The following is a 19,965-nucleotide window of genomic DNA, read 5'->3' as shown; positions in this document are numbered from 1 at the left end:
GGGGGTTCTCCCTCAGAATTTTTTTTAAAAAAGCAAGTCAAATGTTGTATATTCTGGTGAATTTTAATGGGTATGAAGCCCTCTGAATCAAATAAAACTCACTTCCATCTGTGAAGTAAAAACACAGTATTGATTATGGGGGGTCTGGGGGTTCTCCCTCAGAATTTTTTTTAAAAAAGCAAGTCAAATTTTGTATATTCTGGTGAATTTTAATGGGTATGAAGCCCTCTGAATCAAATAAAACTCACTTCCATCTGTGAAGTAAAAACACAGTATTGATTATGGGGGTCTGGGGGTTCTCCCTCAGAATTTTTTTTAAAAAAGCAAGTCAAATTTTGTGTATTCTGGTGAATTTTAATGGGTATGAAGCTCTCTGAATCAAATAAAACTCACTTCGATCTGTGAAGTAAAAACACAGTATTGATTATGGGGGTCTGGGGGTTCTCCCTCAGAATTTTTTTTAAAAAAGCAAGTCAAATTTTGTATATTCTGGTGAATTTTAATGGGTATGAAGCCCTCTGAATCAAATAAAACTCACTTCCATCTGTGAAGTAAAAACACAGTATTGATTATGGGGGGTCTGGGGGTTCTCCCCCAGAATTTTTTTTAAAAAAGCAAGTCAAATTTTGTATATTCTGGTGAATTTTAATGGGTATGAAGCTCTCTGAATCAAATAAAACTCACTTCGATCTGTGAAGTAAAAAAACAGTATTGATTATGGGGGTCTGGGGGTTCTCCCTCAGAATTTTTTTTAAAAAAGCAAGTCAAATTTTGTATATTCTGGTGAATTTTAATGGGTATGAAGCCCTCTGAAACAAAGAAAACTCACTTCAAACTGTCAAGTAAAAATTCTTTGTCTTCTGTAGTATTTTGATTTGTTCTAATCCGGTAAATGCACCAAATGGGTGCTGTGTCGCTGTACAGTCAATAAAATACAAAATTAGGTCCTAAAGCAACTGACAACGTTGTCCTGCTGTGCACAAAGTAACACTGTCACCAGTTTTGAAAACGCATGCGCACTGAGAAACTCAAAACTGGCTTATTCACATTTAACCGGTAAAACACTCTCACTCATAAAACAAACTAGGACTGCAACTAATAATTATTTTAGTAATCGATTAATCTTTTTTGGGGTTTTTTTTGTTGTTTGTATGTTTTTTTTTTACTTACGTACATGTGAGTTTTGCCATTATTTCTTGAAGTGAGTTATTATTAAAAGGCCTTTATCACGCAACATCAACGTTTGACCTTGTAATAAAGTTATGATGTTATATTCTCGTCAAAAACATACCTCGAATAATGTTTTGTTTTATTTTGAGAGATTTCCATCAGGCTTCATCCGATTATGAGCATTTTTAGATGCCTACAGAAACCATCTCAACCACTGACAACATATTACAGCAAGAGTCCACAAAAGTATTTTAAAGGCCTGACTAAAGTAATATGTGATCTTTAATAAGTTATTTTCATGAAAAACACACAAATGTGCAGTTTACTGCATTTTATTTTTTTTATGTAAAACAGTTTAGATTGGTTTGACAAATTGTCATTAAACTTGACCAGTTGTGTAGAATTCTCGTTTTACATTACTTAGTCCACATTTCATTTTATCTTATGTTTATATTAGTTGTGTATATACTCTGAATAATTTACCATTAAATTTCACGATCTTTCATTTGGCTAAAAATTACTCGCACCACAGAAAGCACCTTTTTGGAATTGCTCTCAAATCTTGTAATGGAAATTACAATGACAATAAAGGCAATTCTGATTCTTCTGATTATTATTAATATATAAATAAAAATAAATAATTCGTAATACATTTGACTCTTTTACGACAACAAACACAGCCATTATTTATTATACAGAAAACATGCACACAAACTGTGCTGAGATGCGAACAGCTTAATGCTAACTTTATCATTGAAAACGCCATAGACATGCTAACACGTTAGCATCGGTCCCGTTTTTAAGTTAGAAAATACATCTATAAGTTGTTTTAGAAGACCATAACAGGTCGGCTTAATATAAAAAAGGTAAATATTACTCACAGACATAAGCTCTTTAGGGTTTTAGCGGGGAAAATTAAGATAAAGCGACAAACCATCGAAGCAGAGTCGGATCATTGCTTCATTGGTTCAAAGCAAAGCCACGCCTCGCTCTACTTGGGGAGTGTCTGCCAATGTTCCCACAAAGACAGAGAGGAGAAGAACTGTGGCTCATAGCAAGCAGTAAACAGAGCGGAGAGGAGTGAAAATTCACACAGTCCCTTCCTCCACAGTCCACGCAGACACTGCTGCTGCTTTGATTAGCGCAGAATGGGATGTTGCTTTGACAGTGAGACTATCATATTTTGGACCCAAAACACGCATGACACCATGTGCGCACGCATATGCATGGTTAAATTTTCCAAATGACGGAAATCTGTTGCGGTGACGGAGAACTTTAACCCATGCCTTAGTCTGACCCCGTCCCCTAGCACCTGTTTGTCATGGGAGACCCTACCAGGGGCACGAAGTCCCCGACAACATAGCTCTAGGATCATCTGGGTACGCAAACTCCCCCACCACAATAAGGTGGCAGTTCGAGGGCGAGACAGATTTAACTTCTTGTTATAATCCTTCAGACGAGTTGCACTCTGATGCAATCCGCTGAGGTTACCACTCACTGTGTTCACTTCTTTACTCCACTCAACGAGCTGCACATAATGCTGGAGATTAGATTGCACCACATAGTATGACATTTGTGCGTGAAAGATTTTTTTGAACGTTTCAAAATTCTCTGTGTGCAATAGCACGCACCGGCGCCCCTCTCGCATCCTGTCTGCACCCGTTAAAGATGCTTTTATGCTCCAGTACGACACAGTTCATGCTTGTGCGTGAGTCAAAAGCATGCTCATGTGAGTGCTACCATGCCCAGTGGACAGCCAAAAGGCTGTTAAGCCCCTTTCACACCGAGCCCACTTCGAGTTGCATCGTGTGGCATCATGACGCCACGTGGATGCAACCTAGTGCTGAGACGATGTAGCTCAACGCCAGAACACCATGACAATGCCACACCCTCACAATACAACGTTACCCGATGCCAATTTATGATTCCTGCTGTGTTCCATTGCTCCCAAAGTATAAATCACGCAGGATTGTTTTCATACTGTGTACTCAATGCAGTAAAACTGCACGCTCAAAGAACACAGAAAAAAAAATGCTCAGCCTGGCTGCTGCTGCAGCTCCTCACTCTTCAATTCGCTCACTACTGTGTTTAAATAAAAGTCCATAAAAGACCTGCTCACAGACTGATTGCCAGAGACAGGACATGCCCACATCCTTGTGACTGACTGTCACAAGGATGTGGGCATGTGGTTGTCCACATCCTTGTGACTGACTGTCACAAGGATGTGGGCATGTGGTTGTCCACATCCTTGTGACTGACTGTCACAAGGATGTGGGCATGTGGTTGTCCACATCCTTGTGACTGACTGTCACAAGGATGTGGGCATGTGGTTGTCCACATCCTTGTGACTGACTGTCACAAGGATGTGGGCATGTGGTTGTCCACATCCTTGTGACTGACTGTCACAAGGATGTGGGCATGTGGTTGTCCACAGGATGCTCAGATCAGGGGGAGGGGTTCTTGAAAAGAGCCTGGAAGCTTCAAATATCTACTGAGAGATTTTCTCCTGAGTAGGATCTGGAAGGGGCTTTCAAAACACATTGTATTTTTCAAATGAGAGATAATCACTTTCATTTTGTGGGAGCAGAAAGGCATTATCAAACGTTTTGGTCAACACCACTGGCAAGTTGATTAGTTTTCACAAAATAATGCCTGAACAGTCAACAGGCCTCCTCTGTCTTTGTTCTGTGTAGTCTGCAGTTTAGTCTATATACTGTACAGGGCATAGGCCCAACATGTGAAGGGATACACACACAATTTTGTAATAACACAGACTGCCTATTCTCATGTACTGTCGGGCAACTGTAAATATCTGTGATAAGATTAGAAATCCTATTTCTTCCGTAGTCCATATTCAAGTGGCCTTGTGCAAACTGTCAATGACTTTTTAGTTTAAGTTTTTATTTGATAGTGTTTTTATTATGAATAAGGCTTTATTTTATTTATTTTGAAGTGCGTTATTGCCGTATTCTTTTTAGATTCTTCTTGATAGAACTATGTTTATGTGTGTATGAATGGTATGTGTATGTAATACATACATGCTTTGTTTTTTATAACCATGCAGCACTTTGTGCGACTGAAAATGAGGTGGGCTTCACAGATAATTGGCAAAGCTTCTGGGGAAAACCTGGTCTTGTTAGGAGAGACGGCATCCATCCCACTTTGGATGGAGCAGCTCTCATTTCTAGAAATCTGGCCAATTTTCTTAAATCCTCCAAACTGTGACTATCCAGGGTTGGGACCAGGAAGCAGAGTTGTAGTCTTACACACCTCTCTGCAGCTTCTCTCCCCCTGCCATCCCCTCATTACCCCATCCCCATAGAGACGGTGTCTGCTCCCAGACTACCAATAACCAGCAAAAATCTATTTAAGCATAAAAATTCAAAAAGAAAAAATAATATAGCACCTTCAACTGCACCACAGACTAAAACAGTTAAATGTGGTTTATTAAACATTAGGTCTCTCTCTTCTAAGTCCCTGTTGGTAAATGATATAATAATTGATCAACATATTGATTTATTCTGCCTTACAGAAACCTGGTTACAGCAGGATGAATATGTTAGTTTAAATGAGTCAACACCCCCGAGTCACACTAACTGTCAGAATGCTCGTAGCACGGGCCGGGGCGGTGGATTAGCAGCAATCTTCCATTCCAGCTTATTAATTAATCAAAACCCAGACAGAGCTTTAATTCATTTGAAAGCTTGTCTCTTAGTCTTGTCCATCCAAATTGGAAGTCCCAAAACCAGTTTTATTTGTTATTATCTATCGTCCACCTGGTCGTTACTGTGAGTTTCTCTGTGAATTTTCAGACCTTTTGTCTGACTTAGTGCTTAGCTCAGATAATTATAGTGGGCGATTTTAACATCCACACAGATGCTGAGAATGACAGCCTCAACACTGCATTTAATCTATTATTAGACTCTATTGGCTTTGCTCAAAAAGTAAATGAGTCCACCCACCACTTTAATCATATCTTAGATCTTGTTCTGACTTATGGTATGGAAATAGAAGACTTAACAGTATTCCCTGAAAACTCCCTTCTGTCTGATCATTTCTTAATAACATTTACATTTACTCTGATGGACTACCCAGCAGTGGGGAATAAGTTTCATTACACTAGAAGTCTTTCAGAAAGCGCTGTAACTAGGTTTAAGGATATGATTCCTTCTTTATGTTCTCTAATGCCATATACCAACACAGTGCAGAGTAGCTACCTAAACTCTGTAAGTGAGATAGAGTATCTCGTCAATAGTTTTACATCCTCATTGAAGACAACTTTGGATGCTGTAGCTCCTCTGAAAAAGAGAGCTTTAAATCAGAAGTGTCTGACTCAGTGGTATAACTCACAAACTCGTAGCTTAAAGCAGATAACCCGTAAGTTGGAGAGGAAATGGCGTCTCACTAATTTAGAAGATCTTCACTTAGCCTGGAAAAAGAGTCTGTTGCTCTATAAAAAAAACCTCCGTAAAGCTAGGACATCTTTCTACTCATCACTAATTGAAGAAAATAAGAACCCCAGGTTTCTTTTCAGCACTGTAGCCAGGCTGACAAAGAGTCAGAGCTCTATTGAGCTCAGTATTCCATTAACTTTAACTAGTAATGACTTCATGACTTTCTTTGCTAACAAAATTTTAACTATTAGAGAAAAAATTACTCATAACCATCCCAAAGACGTATTGTTATCTTTGGCTGCTTTCAGTGATGCCGGTATTTGGTTAGACTCTTTCTCTCCGATTGTTCTGTCTGAGTTATTTTCATTAGTTACTTCATCCAAACCATCAACATGTTTATTAGACCCCATTCCTACCAGGCTGCTCAAGGAAGCCCTACCATTATTTAATGCTTCGATCTTAAATATGATCAATCTATCTTTGTTAGTTGGCTATGTACCACAGGCTTTTAAGGTGGCAGTAATTAAACCATTACTTAAAAAGCCATCACTTGACCCAGCTATCTTAGCTAATTATGGGCCAATCTCCAACCTTCCTTTTCTCTCAAAAATTCTTGAAAGGGTAGTTGTAAAACAGCTAACTGATCATCTGCAGAGGAATGGTCTATTTGAAGAGTTTCAGTCAGGTTTTAGAATTCATCATAGTACAGAAACAGCATTAGTGAAGGTTACAAATGATCTTCTTATGGCCTCAGACAGAGGACTCATCTCTGTGCTTGTTCTGTTAGACCTCAGTGCTGCTTTTGATACTGTTGACCATAAAATTTTATTACAGAGATTAGAGCATGCCATAGGTATTAAAGGCACTGCGCTGTGGTGGTTTGAATCATATTTGTCTAATAGATTACAATTTGTTCATGTAAATGGGGAATCTTCAATTAGCTAAACTGCAGGATTGTCTTACAGACATAGAGACATGGATGACTTCTAATTTCCTGCTTTTAAACTCAGATAAAACTGAAGTTATTGTACTTGGCCCCACAAATCTTAGAAACATGGTGTCTAACCAGATCCTTACTCTGGATGGCATTACCCTGACCTCTAGTAATACTGTGAGAAATCTTGGAGTCATTTTTGATCAGGATATGTCATTCAAAGCGCATATTAAACAAATATGCAGGACTGCTTTTTTGCATTTACGCAATATCTCTAAAATCAGAAAGGTCTTGTCTCAGAGTGATGCTGAAAAACTAATTCATGCATTTATTTCCTCTAGGCTGGACTATTGTAATTCATTATTATCAGGTTGTCCTAAAAGTTCCCTGAAAAGCCTTCAGTTAATTCAAAATGCTGCAGCTAGAGTACTGACGGGGACTAGAAGGAGAGAGCATATCTCACCCATTTTGGCCTCTCTTCATTGGCTTCCTGTTAATTCTAGAATAGAATTTAAAATTCTTCTTCTTACTTATAAGGTTTTGAATAATCAGGTCCCATCTTATCTTAGGGACCTCGTAGTACCATATCACCCCAATAGAGCGCTTCGCTCTCAGACTGCAGGCTTACTTGTAGTTCCTAGGGTTTGTAAGAGTAGAATGGGAGGCAGAGCCTTCAGCTTTCAGGCTCCTCTCCTGTGGAACCAGCTCCCAATTCAGATCAGGGAGACAGACACCCTCTCTACTTTTAAGATTAGGCTTAAAACTTTCCTTTTTGCTAAAGATTATAGTTAGGGCTGGATCAGGTGACCCTGAACCATCCCTTAGTTATGCTGCTATAGATGTAGACTGCTGGGGGGTTCCCATGATGCACTGTTTCTTTCTCTTTTTGCTCTGTATGCACCACTCTGCATTTAATCATTAGTGATCGATCTCTGCTCCCCTCCACAGCATGTCTTTTTCCTGGTTCTCTCCCTCAGCCCCAACCAGTCCCAGCAGAAGACTGCCCCTCCCTGAGCCTGGTTCTGCTGGAGGTTTCTTCCTGTTAAAAGGGAGTTTTTCATTCCCACTGTAGCCAAGTGCTTGCTCACAGGGGGTCGTTTTGACCGTTAGGGTTTTACATAATTATTGTATGGCCTTGCCTTACAATATAAAGCGCCTTGGGGCAACTGTTTGTTGTGATTTGGCGCTATATAAAAAAAAATTGATTGATTGATTGACTGTGGACATTGTAAGTGTGCTATATAAATAAACCTAAACTGAACTGACTGGCTCTGTCACAAGCTCTCGTCAGGTCCGCTGTTTGCACGGCTATTTTTTTTTTTCTTCAATATATCTGCTTTCATAACTGTTGGTTCACATATCACAAGTGCGCACATACGCATTCCTGGTGCCACCTGAAGACCGGACTTTGAAGATATGCGTATTACATAAGAAAAATCCAGTGGTTTTTTTCCTCTATTACAAAGTTTGACCCTCTGAAAGTCTGAATGCATAAGTGTTGTGCAGCGCATCTCAAGCGTGCAAAGTTGACACGGGGTGCTTTGAGTAGCCTAAATAAAGTTTACCTTCATCTACCCATTTTTGACCTTTATTGCTGGCAAACACAGAAAACTCTGGTGAAAACAACAAAATAAGAAAATAATTAAGTAAAAAAATACATATAAAGATAGATGGAAAATGTAAAAGCAGTCCTACTGGGTGTGGTGGATAAATAGCTTGCTCACAGCACATAAAATGGTTTATTGACTCAGCCAAGTAAAGGCCCCCACATCACAGTAAACTGGAAGAGGCCCGCGGGTGTCCGGAAAGCAATGTAAGGGCGACAGGACACTTCCAACGGCACCTGCCAATAGCCCTTGCAAAGGTCCAACGTTGTAATGAACCGGGCCCATCCAATCTTCTCCAGCAAGTCCTCAATGCGAGGCAGTGGATAGGTATCAAACTCTGGCACTGCGTTGAGCTTCCGGAAGTCAATGCAAATGCAAAGGGAGCAATCCTTCTTTACCACAATGACCACTGGACTGCACCACTCGGACCGTGATGGCTCGATCACCCCCAGATGCTGCATTTCCTCTACTTCCTTCAAAAGCTTCCCCACCAGATGTGGCACCCGGTAGGACCGCTGGTGGATTGGACCCCTCAGGTGGATGGCATGCCCGACCAGGTCGGTCTACCTCGGGCTGGCCACAAACAACTATCCACCTCCGTGACCAACAGAGAGGCCACCGAAACCAAGGCAGGTGCCTCCTTCCACTCCTTCAACAGGTTAACATGGTATGTCTACTTCGTCTTTCTCTTCTCAGGATGGTGGATTTCATAAGTTACAGGGCCCATATTCTGGAGCACAGTGTAGGGGGGCTGCCACTTGGCAAGTAACTTGCTGGTGGAGGACGGCAGCAGGAGGAAAACCTTCTGGCCGGGCTTAAATTCTTTGTGTCGGGCCTGGTGGTCATACCACAACTTCTGGGACTGCTGGGCCCCACGTAGGTTGCTCTCCGCTTCCTCCCGGTACTGGGCCAACCTTTCCTGCCACATACTGAGGGATTTTAGGGTCACCATAAGATCGAACCTCAGGCCTGGGGCATTTCTCTTCACCACTCACATGAACACTGGGTAGATGTATAGAGGAACTCTGACATCGCCGGGGAGCAGGTGTTGCCAGAGTCAGCTGTGGGCTTAGACGAGACTCCTCAGTTGGCGACTGAGCCCCCTCAGATAACGGGGCAGACATTGCTGCTCTCTGCTCAGCCACGGGAGCTTGCTGGTGCTGCTGTGCTACTGCCAAATGTGCCCGGAGTTCTTTAAACTCAGCAAGGAAACCCTCCTCTTGTGTCTGCTGGCTTATCATAAAGGCTTTCATTAGACCCGGGAGCTCACCTATCGCCTCAGCGTCTCCTATGATTTGCCAGCTCCTCCTCTTCCTCCATTTTATGCTGCTGGGACCGACGTTTTCTTCGATTCGCCATCCCACTTCTGACACCATATGTCACAGGGTTCCGCTCAAACTGCTCAAAAATGTAGCAATAACGGCCGAATCCAAGATTTCACCCAGTAATATACTTTATTCAGGGCCAGCAATTTAAAAAAAAAAAAAAAAAAAAAAAAACCCACAGGGAGGGGAAAAAAAAAAAAAAAAACTCAGACACCATATGAACAGGAAACTTACAGCAGCACCACAGATGCATCAGGACCAAAGCTCCAACACCATCTTCCCTACTGGCAGAAACATCCCCATCTAAATACCCAAAGCCCCGCCCCTGGGCATACCAAGAGATAATCAGAGGGGAATGTTTTTGACACTGCCCAACACAATCTATAATGCCAAACTAAAACTCAATCACAATAATAAAAAATCCTTACCCATATTTGATACGCAAAAACAAACAACAAAATGTAACAACTCAGACAACAAATCTACACACACAAAATGGTTCAGCCCGAGGTTAGCTGACCGCTTGAAGCGCGCCACAATGTGCTATTTAAAGCGCTACCAGGAAGCGCTTCGGTTTAGCCCCAAAGTATAGCTGAGAGATTTCCTAAACATCTTATTTTGCTGGAGGTTTCTTCCTGTTAAAAGGGAGTTTTTCTTTCCCACTGTAGCCAAGTGCTTGCTCACAGGGGGTCGTTTTGACCGTTGGGGTTTTTCATAATTATTGTATGGCCTTACCTTACAATATAAAGCGCCTTGGGGCAACTGTTTGTTGTGATTTGGCGCTATATAAAAAAATTGATTGATTGATTGATTGATTTGCTGTTTATGGCAGTTGTGTTTTAGGAAGACATGAAAACAATCCTAAATCAATACAGAGGAGGTATACTTGAGATGTTTTGGAGGTATAATTCAAATGATATTTGTGTAGATTTCTAACCTCTGTTAGGGTTTTCCTTGCTCCCACGTACAGTGCGACTCTGAGCAAGGCACTCCAACATTTCAAGTGCACCTGTATTGCAGACTTTACAGTAAACACACAGCGATAGAAGACTGCTACCGACCTTCCTCTTTTCAAAATAAAAAGGTGGGATACTGTGTTTAAAGGACATGTCGCACCAAAATGCTAACAATTTAGATTTAGTTGTCAGTGACCATCTGATGATCTACCAAGATTACTTTGTGCACTTCCATGACCGGTTTCAAAGTATACAGCATTCACAGCAAACAGCTACGTATACGTCTGAAAAAGAAGTACTCGTGAGTACTCGGGTGTTTCCAACCTGTGACGTCGCAACAAGAAGTGTCCCAGCATGGGCATCAATGGAATGTAGCTGATAACATTAAGAACGGAGGCACACACTAATTCCAAAGTTTACGCAAGTGTGATGTTGTGTTATGATGACTCGTTTTTAAGTGATAACTGTTAATTGTGATGCAGTCATGGTAAAAGCTGCAGCTCTGTGAAGGGTTCTGTGCACCTGCACAGCCACGAGTCATAAATGCAGCCTGTCAATAACCATTTCTGCTCCAGGTTCAGCTTTGTGTATGATTAATTCTGAGTGTTATCAATAAAATCTCAAAAAAATACATCTGCTACGGGAGGAAAAACGAGCGTCTTGTCAGCTGCAGTGTGCGCGTGCGCGCGCGCACACACACACACACAGCGAGCTTCAGAGCACACATACATTCCAGCTCCAAATTTACAGTCTCTTAGAGATTAAAAAAAGAAATCTAGCCACAAAACACAAAAGGGGTAAAATTCTGGACATGCCAGACTCACCAAATGTAAACTTCACATGTGAGATCGCTGGCTGCAGCTCTGCCTCTCGATCGTGGCACATTAAATAATGTCCATTAATTCCTGGAAATAATATATTCTGACTTTTTCCAATTTAACAAAGCCATCTCTGTGTCCAGGCAGTCTATTAAAAACAGTGTCAGATGTTCCACGTCCATGTCCACAGCTTCAGTAAACCAGCATCCACACAAACAGAGCATCACCAAAAGCTCCAAAATCCGACACTGAAAAAGTTAAGAGTTTTTGGGTGAAGCGTGTCGTCTCCTCTCTGTAAATCAGAGCCATCATGTTTGAACAGCAGCTCAGAAGCTTTGTTTTTGGACGGAGCAGGTTCTTTTCCCTTGGTCTGTCAGTCACTGGGATGTTTCTGTTTTGTTAATAAGGACGTCACACACTGAAAAATGCCGAGAATTGCTGAGTGAAATGTTTTCCGGAAATGCACCTGCTAACGCTCAGAGTGAGAGGATTAAAATACATCAGAGATCACTAATTATTAGCATATGTGTGCAAAGACACTTACAGTCATGAGTACTTTTATGTTGTCTTACTAACTGGGATGTTAAAAAACATGAGACATGTCCTTTAAAGCTATTGAGTTAAATTTCTAATATTTACATATAAAAATGAATTAAAAATATGAACAGATTTAAAATGAAAAAACAAGAGGTGTATCTCATGCAGCCAGTGGAGCACTATGATTCTACACTGATCTTGAGTCAACTGATCACATGACCTGGAAGCTACTGACTTAATTTCTAATATTTACATATAAAAATTTATTAAAAATATGAACAGATTTAAAACTAGAAGCACTCAGAGAGTGCAAACCTCCGCCAAGGCCATGGGGTCACTGACGCCATAACATCTACACGCCGTGGAATCATTGAACCTAAAAAAGATGATGTTTGCTCAGTAGTAAAAAAGTTTCATCTGCTGTGACTGGATAGCATGTATCCTTAGCGCTTGGCATCATAGTTTATTGCAACTTGCACCTTTCCCAGAAGCTACTGTCATCTGAGCACTGATATTGATATTACATGTGCTTATAGACAAAAACAAATGAGACAAAATTCAATTTATTATTCAACTAACCTGCAAATATATGAATTTTTTAACATTTATGAAACACTTCTCTAAACAAGGCCATAGGGTCACTGACCCTAAAGAGATTCCCTCCTTGGCACAGTGATCTATTTCTTTTTGTCTCTTTCTCTAAAACTGTATATAATCATCATTAGATTATTAATATATAAACAAAAATAAATTTAAGAAATATTACAATTTGAAAACAAATGCACCCGAACGTGAGGACAGCTGCAACTGCTTCATGCTTTTAACATTGAAAATGCCATTTTACATTAGCTTTTTTTTTCACCCACACATGCATAGGTTCATTGGAAAGAGCTTTCAAATGGCTTTAAAACACGCCAGCATTTATTAAAATCCGTTAAGAAAGTGACGCTAGTGCCAAAAAAAAAAAAAAAAAAGCGGTCAGTTTATTACTGATGATGTGCACCTCTCCACCTGTCCCGATCGAGACCACTGAAGTGTAGAGTTCAGTGATTGAGGCGCGCGCGTCCATTCCAGTCTATGTTTCCATGACCAAAGACCACTTTTAGCTTGTCGTAAGCTAAACTAGTGGCGCTCGTGACAGTGTGGCCATCTTCTATCTCCGCGTGTTTACTGTAAAGTCTGCAATGCGGGCGACTTGAAATGTTGAAGTGGCCCGAGTCGCACTGTGCCCGGAGCGAATGTCTGTCGAACATCCAAATTAAAACTAACTACACCTCGGTCAAGAAACATTACTTACAATCACACGCCAGTCGCCATTCTGTCGCGCGCGCTGTCGGGACGCATGCGCACATCCTCCTCGCGCCTGATGCCGATTGGTCCGAAGTTTCAATGTGAGCGTGGTCCTTTTACAATGAAGAGAAGTCACATTGCTGCACTTCCGTCTTTGTATAATGCGTTGTGGTCCCTCCTCCTTCTGCTTCTTCTTCTTCTTCTTGCAATTTATTGGCGGTTGGCATCCAGAATGTTGCATTACCGCCACCAACTGTACAATTGTGAAACTACAGATGTGGAGCATCGACGAAGGAGTGACAATAAATAAGGTTAACTAAATCCTATCAAAAAGCCCCATGTTCTTAAGGAACTTAAACACAAATCTCCAAGCTGACGGCACAGAGAAGGAAAGTAGTCCCTCAAGAGAGAGCCTGGCCTCTCCCAGTTCTCGGACCTCCTCTAGCAGAATACATCTTTCTATGCTGTGCGCTCGGCAGGCTAACAGAACATGATGAACAGTCTCCATGTCCCCGCAGTTAACACACTGACCCGTAGCATGCTTGCCAATAATGTGGAGATTATGGTTAAGCCTAGTGTGCCCTATCCTAAGCCTTGTTATTACCTGCTCTTCTTTACGACTCCAACTACACCGTCTTCTAGTGGGAACCTGTTTTTGAACAGTGTGAAGGAAGCTGCCCTTACTCTCCCTGTCCCACTGCCCCTGCCATAAGCCTAGCATTTTAGTAACTATTATGTGCTTAACTTCTGCTTTACTGAGTGGAATGTTCAACTGAACCGCAGACTTCAAAGCATCCTTAGCAAGCCGGTCCGCAACCTCATTCCCTTCAATACCTGAATGAGATGGAACCCATAAGAAATTAACCAAAATATCCTGCTGATGCAGCCTGAAAAGACCTCGAAGAACATCATATAGTAAGTCAGGTCTACATGCTGACTTGCCATGTAGGATACTAGTCAATGCAGACAAAGAATCAGAGCAAATAACATTACATCTGGTCTTTACCACCTCTATCCATTCTAACGCAAGGCAGTCTTGTGGTTCCTTTTCTTGTTGCTGTTTAAAAGCTGGGCCTGCTGGACCCCGCCTCCTCCGCGCGGGTCACTGAGCTCTATATTTTATTGATCTTGGAAGAATTAACATTACTCTGTCTGCTTTTCAATGATTTTCAGTCAGAACGTCAGCCCTCATAACACCCCATTGTGGAATTGCAGGTATGCATTACTTAGAAATCAATCTTTTTTTTCTTTTTTTTTTTTTAAACAAAACTGGCTAGATGAAGGAATATAGTCTGTGATGCATCTTTCAGATAACTCTGGTAATATTTTATCCTTTGCAGAATTTTCCTCCAAATTTATTATTAATCACAGGAAGCAATACAATAATATAATCCAAGCAATTCCACAAGCAGTAATTACAATGTCCAGCATTCTTAATCAAAATAATAATCCAATCCCTCCTTCACTGTTGATGAATGGACACAATATTAGCAACTCTAAATTATCCAAAGTTACAATACAGCAAACCTTTGTTAAAGAACTCTATTCATTCTCAACAAACTCAAAGAAGTTCAATTCTATGTTTCTTCTCAAAAGAGGAGGAAATATACTGTTGCACCAAAGGCGAAGTAAGTTCATTTTAAAACTCTAAATAATATATAGGCAAAGGCAAACTCAGCCACATGGGGTGTGCAGCCAGTACATTCTGAGTGCCAGTCCCAAGCCCGGATAAATGAGGAGGGTTGCGTCAGGAAGGGCATCCGGCGTAAAACAAGCCAACCCAACTATGCAGACTCAGAATCGAATTCCCATACCGGATCAGTCGAGGCCCGGGTTAACAACGTCCGCCACCAGTACTGTTGCCCAACAGGGTGCCAGTGGAAATTGGGCTACTGCTGGGCAAAGACGACGAAGAAGAGGAGGAAAACGTTGCCACGAACAGCGGGAGAAGAAGAAAACTAGAAGGGTGGAAATGACAGTGGGGACTTTGAATGTTGGTAGTCTGACTGGTAAAGGGAGAGAGCTGGCTGATATGATGGAGAGGAGAAAGGTAGACATATTGTGTGTGCAAGAGACCAAGTGGAAGGGAAGCAAGAGCAGGAGCATCGGCGGTGGGTACAAGTTGTTGTACCATGGTGAGGACAGGAAGAGAAATGGTGTTGGGGTCATTTTAAAGAATCAATCAGAATCAGAAGACGTTTATTGCCATTGCCAGTGAACAGGATTCACAGACTAGGAATTTGCTTCGGTACAATGGTGCAACATTAAGAAGATGTTATGTGTCGACGAGGGTTGAGGAGCGGACCTGCGTCAGACGGAACCCAGCGCTAAAAATAACCAGAAAGCGGTTCCAATAACAAAAACAATTTATTTAATTCACCCGCTGGTGCATAATAAAGTGTAAAAACTGAAATAGCGTCCTTCTGGTGGAGTGAAGGCTGGCACGCTCTCCAGCGCCCAAAAGGATCGAAGCCCGGCGCTCCTGGACCCACTATTATCGCCAACCACCCCCCAGGTGGACACGACAAACTGACTCTCTGCGAAGGATAGAAGAGGTGAGGTAAGTCAGCAGTTACAACTAATATCCTTCAAAAGACACACACTATCAGCAACACATTCAGGTCTGTATTTTGAGCTTTATGTAAATGAGCAGCTTCTCACAACAGGTGGAGGATCACTTGTCCGCACGCCACAGCAGTGAGAAGCGAGCTGCACCATTCTCATCACAATTCAAATATACTGCGTAACAAAATACCAAGTTACTATCAACAATTAGTCAAACACTTAATCACCTCTGATGTGTGCTGACAGCATGTGTCCCTCACCCGTCCTCCTTCACGGGCTCGATGTGTCAAACCCAGGCGCGGTCCTCAGCGTCTCACAAACGAACATCACAAGGTCGAGTTCCCGGCAGTTCTGCTTGAATCACACATGACTTAAATGCAGAACGCCATCCAATTATCTGCTTCAGCTGAAAGTCTTTAAGGCTGCACGTGAGCACCAGTCACAGGTGCTACACATGATGTTGATGAGGGTGAAGGACTCTTCAGCCAGCACCTTCTCCACAGACAAATCAGTTTTCATGCCACCTGGAGAGCAAAGAAAAGAAAAGAACACCAAAATGTCCAGCCACACACCCCAACACACAACAGAGGAGATAAAATGCTAAGATAAAATATAACATATGTGTCAAAATAAGATAAAATATAAGATAAAAAAAAAGAAATATGAAATATGAAAGGCTGTGTGCAACAGAAAAACAGAGAAACAGAAAAAACAGTGCAGTGGGAGGAGTGCAATTAAAAACCAAAGTACATTGTCTAAAGTGACCCGTGATAAAATGATAAAGTGACAGAGTTAAGCTTAAGGTGACTGAGTTATGAGGTGTTCATGAGTCTAACGGCAGAGGGGAAGAAACTGTTCTTATGGCGGGAGGTTCTGGTCCGGATGGACCGTAGCCTCCTGCCCGAGGGGAGTGGTTTGAATAGACCATGTGCAGGGTGAGAAGGGTCAGCTGTGATCCGACCTGCTCGGCCCAGAGTCCTGGAGACGTGCAGGTCATGGAGAGATGTAAGGCTACAGCCGATCACCTTCTCAGCAGAGGCCACAATGTGCTGCAGTCTGTGTCTGTCCCTGGCTGTGGCCCCGGCGTACCACACTGTGATGGAGGAGCAGACTTGATGATGGCCGTGTAGAACTGCACCATCAGCTGGACAGGCAGCTTGGCCTTCTTCAGCTGCCGCAGGAAGTACATCCTCTGCTGGGCCTTCTTGATGAGGGAGCTGATGGTTGACTCCCACTTGAGGTCCTGGGTGATGGTGGTGCCGAGGAAGCGGTGACAGACCACAGTGGTGATGGGGCTGTTGGTGAGGGCGAGGGAGGGCGGGGGGGCTGTGGCATTCCTGAAGTCCACGATCATCTCCACTGTTTTCTGGGCGTTGAGCTCCAAGTTGTTGCTGTTAAAGGAAGAGTATGTTAAAAGTGTGTTGGAGGTTAAACGAGTGTCTGACAGGCTGATGAGTGTGAAGTTGGAAATTGAAGGGGTGATGATGAATATCATCAGTGCATATGCCCCACAGGTAGGTTGTGAGATGAAGGGGAAAGAAGATTTCTGGAGTGTGTTAGATGAGGTGGTGGAGAGTGAACCCAAGCATGAAAGAGTGGTGATAGGAGCAGACTTCAACGGGCATGTTGGTGAAGGAAACAGAGGTGATGAGGAAGTAATGGGTAGATATGGTATCAAGGATAGGAACAGGGAAGGACAGATGGTAGCTGATGTGGCAAAAAGGATGGAAATGGCTGTGGTGAATACCTACTTTAAGAAAAGGGAGGAGCACAGGGTAACATATAAGAGTGGAGGAAGGTGCACACAGGTGGACTACATTCTTTATCGGAGATGCAAGCTAAAGGAAATCAGAGACTGTAAGGTGGTGGCAGGAGAGAGTGTCACTAGACAGCATAGGATGGTTGTTTGTAGGATGACTTTAGAGGTAAAGAAGAAGAAGAGAGTGAGAGCTCAACAAATGATCAGATGGTGGAAGCTGAAGGAGGAAGACTGTTGTGTGAAATTTAGCGAGCAGGTGAGAGAAGCACTGGTTGGAGAGGAAGCAATTTTGGACAACTGGAAAAGTATTGCAGATGTGGTGAGAGAGACAGCTAGGGCAGTACTGGGTATAACATCTGGACAGTGGAAGGAAGACAAGGAGACTTGGTGGTGGAAGGAAGAGGTCCAGGAAAGCATAAGGAGAAAGAGGTTGGCGAAAAAGTTTTGGGATAGTCAGAGAGATGAAGAAAGTAGACAGGAGTACAAGGAGATGCAGCGTAAGGTGAAAAGAGAAGTGGCAAAAGCAAAGGAAAAGGCATATTGCGAGCTGTACAAGAAGTTGAATAGTAAGGAAGGAGAAAAGGACTTGTACCGATTGGCCAGATAAAGGGACAGAGCTGGAAAGGATGTGCAGCAGCTTAGGGTGGTAAAAGATGCACATGGTAATGTGCTGACAAGTGAGGAGTGTGTGCTGAGAAGGTGGAGGGAATATTTTGAAGAGCTGATGAATAAAGAAAATGAGCAAGAGAAAAGGCTGGATGATGTGGTGAGAGTAAATCAGGAAGTACAAGAGATTAGCAAGGAAGAAGTGAGGGCTGCTATGAAGAGGATGAAGAGTGGAAAGGCAGTTGGTCCAGATGACATTCCAATGGAGGCATGGAAATGTCTAGGAGAGATGGCAGTAGAGTTTATAACCAGATTGTTTAATAAAATCTTGGAAAGTGAGAGGATGCCTGAGGAGTGGAGACGAAGTGTGCTGGTTCCTATTTTCAAGAACAAGGGTGATGTGCAGAACTGCAGTAACTACAGAGGCATAAAGCTGATCAGCCACAGCATGAAGTTATGGGAAAGAGTAGTAGAAGCTAGGCTTAGAAAACAGGTGAAGATCTGTGAGCAGCAATATGGTTTCATGCCGAGAAAGAGCACTACAGATGCAATGTTTGCTCTGAGAATACTGTTGGAGAAGTACAGAGAAGGACAGAAAGAGGTACATTGTGTGTTTGTGGACTTAGAAAAAGCTTATGATAGTGTGCCAAGAGAAGAGTTGTGGTATTGTATGAGGAAGTCTGGAGTGGCAGAGAAGTATGTTAGGGTAGTGCAGGACATGTACAAAAATAGTGTGACAGCGGTGAGATGCGCAGTCGGAATGACAGACTCATTCAAGGTGGAGGTGGGATTACACCAAGGATCAGCTCTGAGTCCTTTCTTGTTTGCAGTGGTGTTGGACAGGTTGTCCAATTTAGAAGATCTTCACTTAGCCTGGAAAAAGAGTCTGTTGCTCTATAAAAAAGCCCTCCGTAAAGCTAGGACATCTTTCTACTCATCACTAATTGAAGAAAATAAGAACAACCCCAGGTTTCTTTTCAGCACTGTAGCCAGGCTGACAAAGAGTCAGAGCTCTATTGAGCTGAGTATTCCATTAACTTTAACTAGTAATGACTTCATGACTTTCTTTGCTAACAAAATTTTAACTATTAGAGAAAAAATTACTCATAACCATCCCAAAGACGTATCGTTATCTTTGGCTGCTTTCAGTGATGCCGGTATTTGGTTAGACGCTTTCTCTCCGATTGTTCTGTCTGAGTTATTTTCATTAGTTACTTCATCCAAACCATCAACATGTTTATTAGACCCCATTCCTACCAGGCTGCTCAAGGAAGCCCTACCATTATTTAATGCTTCGATCTTAAATATGATCAATCTATCTTTGTTAGTTGGCTATGTACCACAGGCTTTTAAGGTGGCAGTAATTAAACCATTACTTAAAAAGCCATCACTTGACCCAGCTATCTTAGCTAATTATAGGCCAATCTCCAACCTTCCTTTTCTCTCAAAAATTCTTGAAAGGGTAGTTGTAAAACAGCTAACTGATCATCTGCAGAGGAATGGTCTATTTGAAGAGTTTCAGTCAGGTTTTAGAATTCATCATAGTACAGAAACAGCATTAGTGAAGGTTACAAATGATCTTCTTATGGCCTCGGACAGTGGACTCGTCTCTGTGCTTGTTCTGTTGGACCTCAGTGCTGCTTTTGATACTGTTGACCATAAAATTTTATTACAGAGATTAGAGCATGCCATAGGTATTAAAGGCACTGCGCTGCGGTGGTTTGAATCATATTTGTCTAATAGATTACAATTTGTTCATGTAAATGGGGAATCTTCTTCACAGACTAAAGTTAATTATGGAGTTCCACAAGGTTCTGTGCTAGGACCAATTTTATTCACTTTATACATGCTTCCCTTAGGCAGTATTATTAGACGGTATTGCTTAAATTTTCATTGTTACGCAGATATATAAAAAAAATTGATTGATTGATTGACAGATGAGATCAGACAGGAGTCCCCATGGACTATGATGTTTGCAGATGACATTGTGATCTGTAGTGAGAG

General features: G+C 42.0%; 1 protein-coding gene across 1 annotated transcript in view; it reads right to left on the bottom strand.

Moving 5' to 3' along the window:
- mms22l (MMS22-like, DNA repair protein) overlaps positions 1 to 13,114 on the bottom strand; it is a 271,386-nt gene extending 258,272 nt beyond the window's left edge. Inside the window, 1 exon segment of the mRNA XM_034175438.1 lies at positions 13,039 to 13,114. The gene's annotated coding sequence lies outside the window, so the exon portion shown is untranslated.
- Between the last annotated feature and the right edge of the window lie 6,851 nt (positions 13,115 to 19,965).

The sequence above is a fragment of the Thalassophryne amazonica genome, chromosome 7 (assembly GCF_902500255.1).
Source record: "Thalassophryne amazonica chromosome 7, fThaAma1.1, whole genome shotgun sequence".
In the NCBI taxonomy this organism is placed as follows: domain Eukaryota; kingdom Metazoa; phylum Chordata; class Actinopteri; order Batrachoidiformes; family Batrachoididae; genus Thalassophryne; species Thalassophryne amazonica.
This window is presented reverse-complemented; position numbering and strand designations above follow the sequence as displayed.